The following is an 8,569-nucleotide window of genomic DNA, read 5'->3' on the forward strand; positions in this document are numbered from 1 at the left end:
TTTGTGCGGCAATTGAACTGCCGAACAGGCCTTCCGAAGGATGAAGTCCTGAACGTAAGAGAAAATTAAAAAATCGGCAGCCCCTGGTACGGTTTAAGCCATGTTTTTGGCGTGCCGTGATGGTGCCCCTCCCCCTGTGCCCGTGGTATCTCTAGAGCATAGTTACGTATGCGAAGTACTGGCGTCGCCTTTTTGCGAGGGTTGGGGCCACATTGATATGCCTGCTCAGATCATGCCAGGCGGTCTTGTTGTAGGTTACTCCGGGCGCGCTTGACGGTGTTCGGTCGTTTAGTGGCCGGACTGGAGAACTGCCTGGAGAGGCTGCTTTGAACTTCCGCTTCAAGGGCCGCCGTGTGCTCCTCCGTTCGGAGGAAGCGTTCGGTGTTTCCAATGACCGTAATTACTCCTCGAGGGCCTGGCATCTTAAGCTTAAGGTATGCGTAATGCGGTACCGCATTGAACTTAGCGAATGCGGTTCGCCCGAGCAGTACGTGATAGCCACTGCGAAACGGGACTATGTTGAAGATTAAGTCCTCACTTCGGAAATTATCCAGGGATCCGAAGACCACTTCAAGTGTGACCGAGCCTGTACAGTTGGCCTCTACACCTGGTATTACGCCTTTAAAGGTCGTTTTGGTGGGCTTAATCCTCAAGGGATCTATGCCCATTTTCCGCATTGTATCCTGGTAAAGCAGGTTCAGGCTGCTGCCGCCGTCCGTAAGGACTCTAGTGAGATGAAATCCGTCAATAATTGGGTCAAGAACCAATGCGGCGAATCCGCCATGACGGATGCTAGTGGGATGGTCCCTTCGATCAAAGGTGATCGGGCAGGAGGACCATGGATTGAACTTTGGGGCGACTGGCTCTACCGCGTATACGTCCCTTAACGCGCGCTTCCGCTCCCTTTTGGGGACGTGGGTTGCATATATCATGTTCACCGTCCGCACTTGTGGGGGAAAACCCTTCTGTCCACTGTTGTTCGGCGGCCGGGGCTCCTCGTCGTCATCGCTATGCAGCTCCTTGTCTTCATTTTCGGTGTTTAACTTGCCTTCCTACTTGAACACCCAACAATCCCTATTGGTGTGATTGGCCGGATTTTCAGAGGTGCCATGTATCTGGCACGAGCGGTCGAGTATTCGGTCCAAACTGGACGGGCCCCTAGGATTCCTTTTGAATGGCTTTTTCCGCTGACCAGATTTAGAGCCTCTGAATCCGGCATTAACTGCCATCCTGTTGGAAAGCTGATAAGCCAATGCCGAGCTAGTCCTTTAAGCTTGAGTGGGAGGTATTTGATGGCGTGGAAATCATCGCCGCGGGCCATGTGGATATGAAGGAGATAATCCTCGATCCATACCGCAGGATCTGTTGTGCCATCATATGATTCAATGTTTATGGGTTTGAAACCCTCGGGGATTTGATGATCCATTATTTCATCTGTAAAGCAGAGTGGGTGTGCGGGGCCTCTGTACTGGGCTATATCATTACGTAGCTCCAATGAGCCTTGTCTACTGTGTTCGGCCCCGCCGAATTTGTGGCCGACGTGACGGTTACCGTCTTGAGACATGGGGCGCCCACGCGATCCATAGATCGATCTTGTTTGCCTTGCCTTGTCCTCCAACATGTCTTGTAAGTCCGGCGCGTATTCCCGTGCCTTGGTACGGGGTGCGGCTTGAGTGGAGGGCAGAGAGGCCTCTCTGTCACGACCACGAGGTGGCCGGTCGGCCGCATCATGTGCTTGCTCCTGTAATCGGGGTAGCAACCTACGCTTTGTGTAGCTCTTAGAGGGGCGTTCGAGTTTATGCTCTTCGGCCACAAGGACTTTAGTCCATCTGTCGACTAGCAAATCTTCATCAGCTCGAAGTTGTTGCTTTTTTTTCTTGAGGCTTCTTGTCGTGGCCATAAGCCTGCGTTGAAATCGCTTTTGCTCGACGAGATCCTCTAGCACGATGAATTCATCGTCGTCGAGGCTTGCCTCATCTTCGGAGGGAGGCATATAATTATCGTCCTCGACCTCTCTGTCTGCTGCTCTCTCATGAGGGCTGGTTTCTCCATCCTCCTGTGCTAAATCTTGCTGGAGGGGGTTTTCTTCGGCGCTTTCCGGAGTATTATTATCTCCCGTGCTGGAATCACCTTGTTTGTTTTAGCGGGATTTTGAGCGGCGCCGCTGACGCCGGCGCTTAGGCTGTTTCTTGGAGGGGTCATCCTCCGCTGTTCCATCGCCATCTCCCTCTTTTGGGGTGTCCACCATGTATATGTCATACGATGAGGTGGCTTTCCAGGGCCTAGTAGGTGCTGGTTCTTCATCATCTCCTTCATCGGAGTCGAAGTCGAGCATGTCAGTTAAGTCGTCGACAGTGGCTACAAAGTGGGTGGTGGGTGGGCTTTGAATTTCTTCATCGTCCGTACCCCAACCTTGCTGACCGTAGTCCGGCCAGGGCTCTCCTGATAAAGAGAGAGACTTCAGTGACTTCAGGATATCGCCGAAAGGCGAGTGCTGAAAGATGTCTGCGGCAGTGAACTCCATGATCGGCGCCCAATCGGATTCGATCGGTAGGGGCGTGGAGAGTTCGAAGTCCGGAGAGGAGTCCGTTTCTTTGGAGTGACGAGTCTCGCAGAGTGCGGGGCTGGTGCTTGGCTCAATCGTCGTTGGGGTCGCAGCCCCCGAGGTGACGCCCAACCGCCCATCCTTGATCGACGCAGTTGGCTCCGAATTAAGGGTCGGGGCCGATGCGGGTGCGGCCTCCAGGGCACTGTTCGGCGGCAGATCTAGATCATGCTCGTCGTGACATTGCGGCGCGCTCGGCAGTGGCTCGAATCCGTCGAAGATCAAGTCCCCGCGGATGTCATCCGTGTAGTTTAAACTTCCAAATCTGACCTGACGACCAGGGGCGTAGCTTTCGATCTGCTCCAGACAGCCAAGCGAATCGGCCTGCAGTGCGAAGCCGCCGAAGACGAAGATCTGTCCGGGGAGGAAGGTCTCACCCTGGACTGCATCGCTATCGATGATCGTAGGAGCCATCGAGCCTAACGGCGACGACACAGAGGAACCCTCAATGAAAGCACCAATGTCGGTGTCAAAACCGGCGGATCTCGGGTAGGGGGTCCCAAACTGTGCGTCTAGGCCGGATGGTAACAGGAGACAAGGGACACGAAGTTTTACCCAGGTTCGGGCCCTCTCGATGGAGGTAAAACCCTACGTCCTGCTTGATTAATATTGATGATATGGGTAGTACAAGAGTTGATCTACCACGAGATCGAGGAGGCTAAACCCTAGAAGCTAGCCTATGGTATGATTGTTGATGTGTATGTTGTCCTACGGACTAAAACCCTCCGGTTTATATAGACACCGGAGAGGGATAGGGTTACACAAAGTCGGTTACAATGGTAGGAGATCTTCATATCCGTATCGCCAAGCTTGCCTTCCATGCCGAGGAAAGTCCCTTCTGGACACGGGACGGAGTCTTCAATCTTGTATCTTCATAGTCCAGGAGTCCGGCTGAAGGTATAGTCCGGCTATCCGAACACGCCCTAATCCAGGACTCCGTCACTCGCCTTTGCTGGCGTCCCATGTCTTGGCCGGTGTTTTCCATAACATGTCTAACTCCTCTTGAAGTAGCCCCAGATACAAATTAATACTATTTCCTGGTTGTTTCGGCCCTTGAATAAGCATGCTCATGTGAATGTACTTCAATTTCATGCACAACCAGGGGGGGAGGTTGTACATCCATACAAACACAGCCATGTGCTATGGTTGGTGTTCTGATTGCCAAACAGATTCATGCCATCAGTACACGTGCCGAGCACGATGTTCCTTGAATCACATCCAAAATACCGATAGAAGTTGTTCAACGCTCTCCACTGGCTTACATCCTTGACGTGTCTCAGCTTTGGATCATCTCCATCGTCGGGCTTCTTCCTCTCCGCGTGCCAGCGCATTAGCTTTGCTTCCTTGGGATCTATAAAATACCTGTGGAGATGGGGAGTGATCGGTAAGTACCATACCACTTTCTGGGGACATTTCTTCCCAGCCTTCTTGTATCGAGAAGCATTGCACACCGGACAGCTTGTTTTTTCCGCGTGCTCCTTCCGATAAATTATGCAATCGTTGATGCATGCATGGTATCTAACGTGTGGCAGATCAAGAGGGCACACGATCTTCTTGGCCTCATCAAGACTACTAGGACATAGATTACCCGCGGGAAGAACATCCTTTAGGTACTTGAGATGCTCATCGAGGCTAGTGTCGGTCCATTTGTTTTTAGCCTTCGTCTTCAGGAGTTGGAGCGTGAAACTCAAGCAGGTCACCTCAGGATTGCAACCATCATACAATGGAGTGTTCAAGTCTACCACCAGTTGCTCTAGCTTAGCCTCCTCTCTAGAACCAGCTCTCTCAGTACTCGTCTCCTTGCAAAGCAATGCTTGAACATGAGGGTCCCACACGATTGAACTTAGTACCGACGAACTCTGCTGCGTGGAGTCCATGTCGTTCTCTCCGCCGCCATGCCCGGCCCCTTCTCCGCCGCCATGTCTGGCCTCTTCCTCGCCGCCATTATCAATCATCTCTTCGTCTTGCCCCATGTCATCATTGCCTTCCCCATCGGCATCCTCAACATCGTCATCCTCATCTTCAATTATCCACCGAGTATAGCCATCCATGAAACCAGTCATGAGCAGGTGCGCTTTGACACGACCATCGTCATGGGGGTCGAGCCAAACTATTCCTTTGCATTTTCGACACGGACATAAAACCTCTGTCAGGTTATTTTCCTTCATGTCCTGCACCGCCCACTGCAACCACCTGTCCACCATCGCTCCACTGACCATCGTCAACTCTGCACGGTAATAATAAACAAATTGATTATAAAAATGTGTGCATTCATCAAATTCATACAAAAATTCGGCATGACCTTCCTTAAAATAGGACATATATAGATCTAGAGTTTCCCGGAATTCGCCGAAACAGAAATAAATCGACATTTCGGCAAAACATAGGCAACTCAAAAGCACAATTTGGCGTCAACTCATGCCACACACAAAATTTCCATAAACATATCACACACACATAAACATATTTCCATTTTGCAAAAGCATGAAATTTTAATCACCTCTATCTCGAGATCGAGCACACGGTGGAGATGATGTTGTAGGGAGATCAAAAGTGCACAAATCTCTTCTTGACAAAGATAGATCTAGTTAGGGGCAAATAGGTCACTTAACTAAATGCTACATCTACCTAGCTACCTAATTTGGGAGGAGAAATCTTCAACTAGTGGAGGGGAAGGAAAAAGAGAAAGGAGATGCATTAATGGAGGTGGTGTAGTTATAGCTAGGAGTAATGAAGAGAGAGAAAGGTAGGTAGAAGAGGGAGAGTAATGGGGGGAGAAGTATTGAGGAAGAAGAAGAGTGAGAGAGGGAGGATGTGGGAGGTAGGGGAAAGGGAGGAGAGGAGATGGGGAGGGGGAGGTGGAAAAAGGTGGTGGGTGCTACGTCTTAGCAGTAGCGCGGGAGCAAAAGTGCGCTGCTGCTAAGAGCGTAGCAGCAGCGCGCTTTCCTATCATGCGCTACTGCTAAACGGGCCAACCGTCTGGACAATTTCAAAATTAGCAGCAACGACGTGACTAAAAAGAGCGCTACTACTATGGCATTAACAGCAGCGCGCTTCCTGACGCCGCGCTACTGGTAAACTTAGGTCGTTGTGTACTGTCGGTGGATTTTTGTAGTAGCGCGGTTTAAACATCACGCGCTACTGCTAAATTTGCACCAGTAACGCGCTTTCCGTAACCGTGCTGCTACTAATTAGCAGCAGCGCCTCTTTTTATGCCGTGCTGCTGGTAAGATTCTGTGTATAAGGTTTTCCCTAGTAGTGTTGACTTGACCCATTCCGTTAGCTTAGCACTTGATCGTTTAGTATGTTGCTATTGCTTTCTTCATGACTTGTACATGTTCCTATGACTACGAGATTATGCAACTCCCATTTACCGGAGGAACACTTTGTGCGCTACCAAACGTCACAACGTAACTGGGTGATTATAAAGGTGCTCTACAAGTGTCTCCGAAGGTACTTGTTGAGTTGGCGTATTCCGAGATTAGGATTTGTCACTCCGATTGTCGGAGAGGTATATCTAGGCCCACTCGGTAATGCACATCACTATAAGCCTTGCAAGCATTGTAACTAATGAGTTAGTTGCGGGATGATGTATTATGGAACGAGTAAAGAGACTTGCCGGTAACGAGATTGAACTAGGTATTGAGATATCGACGATCGAATCTCGGGCAAGTAACATGCCGATGACAAAGGGACCAACGCATGTTTTTATGCGGTTTGACTGATAAAGATCTTCGTAGCACTACTAGGAAAAGGCCTACTAGTGGCGCACCAGTTTTGCCTACTAATGGCGCACTACTAGTGCGCCACTAGTACCACGCCACTAGTATTTTTTACTAATGGCGCACCTGTAGTGCGCCATTAGTATGCCTAGAGGTGCGCCATTACTATCTAACTTAGTAATGGCGCACCACATAGAAGTGCGCCATTACTATCTATCTCGGGTCACTATGGCTTAATCTCGGGTCAATATGCTTAATCCCAGGCCAAATCGCACTCCGTAGTCAAACTTCCAGAAAGGTCACCCATCCTCACACTACTCCAGCCCAAGCACGCTTAACTTCAGAGTTCTGTCCAACCCCAGCACCAGCTCACTTCACAGGCACTTGTAAATTTTCCCAACAACTAGACCACATATCACATGGGAAACTTATTTTCTTTTATTTTTTCTGACATTTTCATCATTTTCTTTTATTTTTTTTAAAACTGAAAAGGCGGTCCACAGGGGGGGGTGCATGCGAGGGAATTTTTGGGCCAAGTTAGTAATGGCGCACCGTGGGAGTGGTGTGCCATTACTAGTTCAAGTAATGGCGCACCACTCCCACGGTGCGTCATTACTAGTTTTCAAATAATATAAAAAAAATTGAAAAAAAATTTACTAGTGGCGCACCGTGGATGTGGTGCGCCATTACTAGTTTAACTAGTAATGGCACACCACTCCCACGGTGCGCCATTACTAGTTTTCAAAAAAATGAATTTTTTTTAAAAATTTACTAATGGCGCACCGTGGATGTGGTGCGCCATTACTAGTTTAACTAGTAATGGCGCACCACTCCCACGGTGCGCCATTACTAGTTTTGAAAAAAAAATCTTGTTACTAATGGCGCATCGTGGGTGTGGTGCGCCATTAGTATTTGGACACTAATGGCACACCAACACATGGTGCACCATTAGTATATAGTAGTGGCGCACCACATGTCTGGTGCGCCATTAGTGTCAATTTCATCTATAGCCCTTTTCCTAGAAGTGTAGGGTCCGCACGCTTAAAGTTCGGTGACGATCGGTATTATGAGTTTTCGTGTTTTGATGTACCGAAGGTAGTTCAGAGTCCCAGATATGATCACGGACATGACGAGGAGTCTCAAAATGGCCGAGACATAAAGATCGATATATTGGACGACTATATTTGGACACCGGAAAGGTTTCGGACATATACCAGAGTACCGGGGGGTTACCGGAAGCCCCCCAGGGGCTTAATGGGCCTTAGTGGAAATAGAGGGCAGCAAGGGGAGTGTGGAGCGCGCACCCCAAGGCCCAAACTGAATTGGTTTAGGGCAAGGGGGGCCGCTGATGACCCACAAGTATAGGGGATCTATCGTAGTCCTTTCGATAAGGAAGAGTGTCGAACCCAACGAGGAGCAGAAGGAAATGATAAGCGGTTTCCAGCAAGCTATTCTCTGCAAGTACTGAAATAAGTGATAACAGATAGTTTTGTGATAAGATAATTTGTAATGAGCAACAAGTGACAAAAGTAAATAAGGTGCAGCATGGTGGCCCAATCCTTTTTGTAGCAAAGGACAAGCCTGGACAAACTCTTATATGATGTAAAGCGCTCCCGAGGACACATGGGAATATCGTCAAGCTAGTTTTCATCACGCTCATATGATTCACCTTCGGTACTTTGATAATTTGGTATGTGGGTGGACCGGTGCTTGGGTACTGCCTTTACTTGGATAAGCATCTCACTTATGATTAACCTCTATTGCAAGCATCCGCAAATACAACAAAAGTATGAAGGTAAACCTAACCATAGCACGAAACATATGGATCCAAATCAGACCGTTACGAAGCAACGCATAAAGTAGGGTTTAAGCTTCCGTCACTCTAGCAACCCATTATCTACTTATTACTTGCCAATGCCTTCCTCTAGGCCCAAACAATGGTGAAGTGTCATGTAGTCGACGTTCACATAACACCACTAGAGGAGAGACAACATACATCTCATCAAAATATCGAACGAATACCAAATTCACATGACTACTAATAGCAAGACTTCTCCCATGTCCTCAGGAACAAAAGTAACTACTCACAAAGCATAAACATGTTAATAATCAGAGGGGTATTAATGTGCATATAGGATCTGAACATATGATCTTCCACCAATTAAACCAACTAGCATCAACTACAAGGAGTAATTAACACTACTAGAAACCTACTAGCACCAATCCCGGACATGGAGACAAG

Source organism: Triticum urartu, chromosome 1 (assembly GCF_003073215.2).
Source record: "Triticum urartu cultivar G1812 chromosome 1, Tu2.1, whole genome shotgun sequence".
NCBI lineage: Eukaryota > Viridiplantae > Streptophyta > Magnoliopsida > Poales > Poaceae > Triticum > Triticum urartu.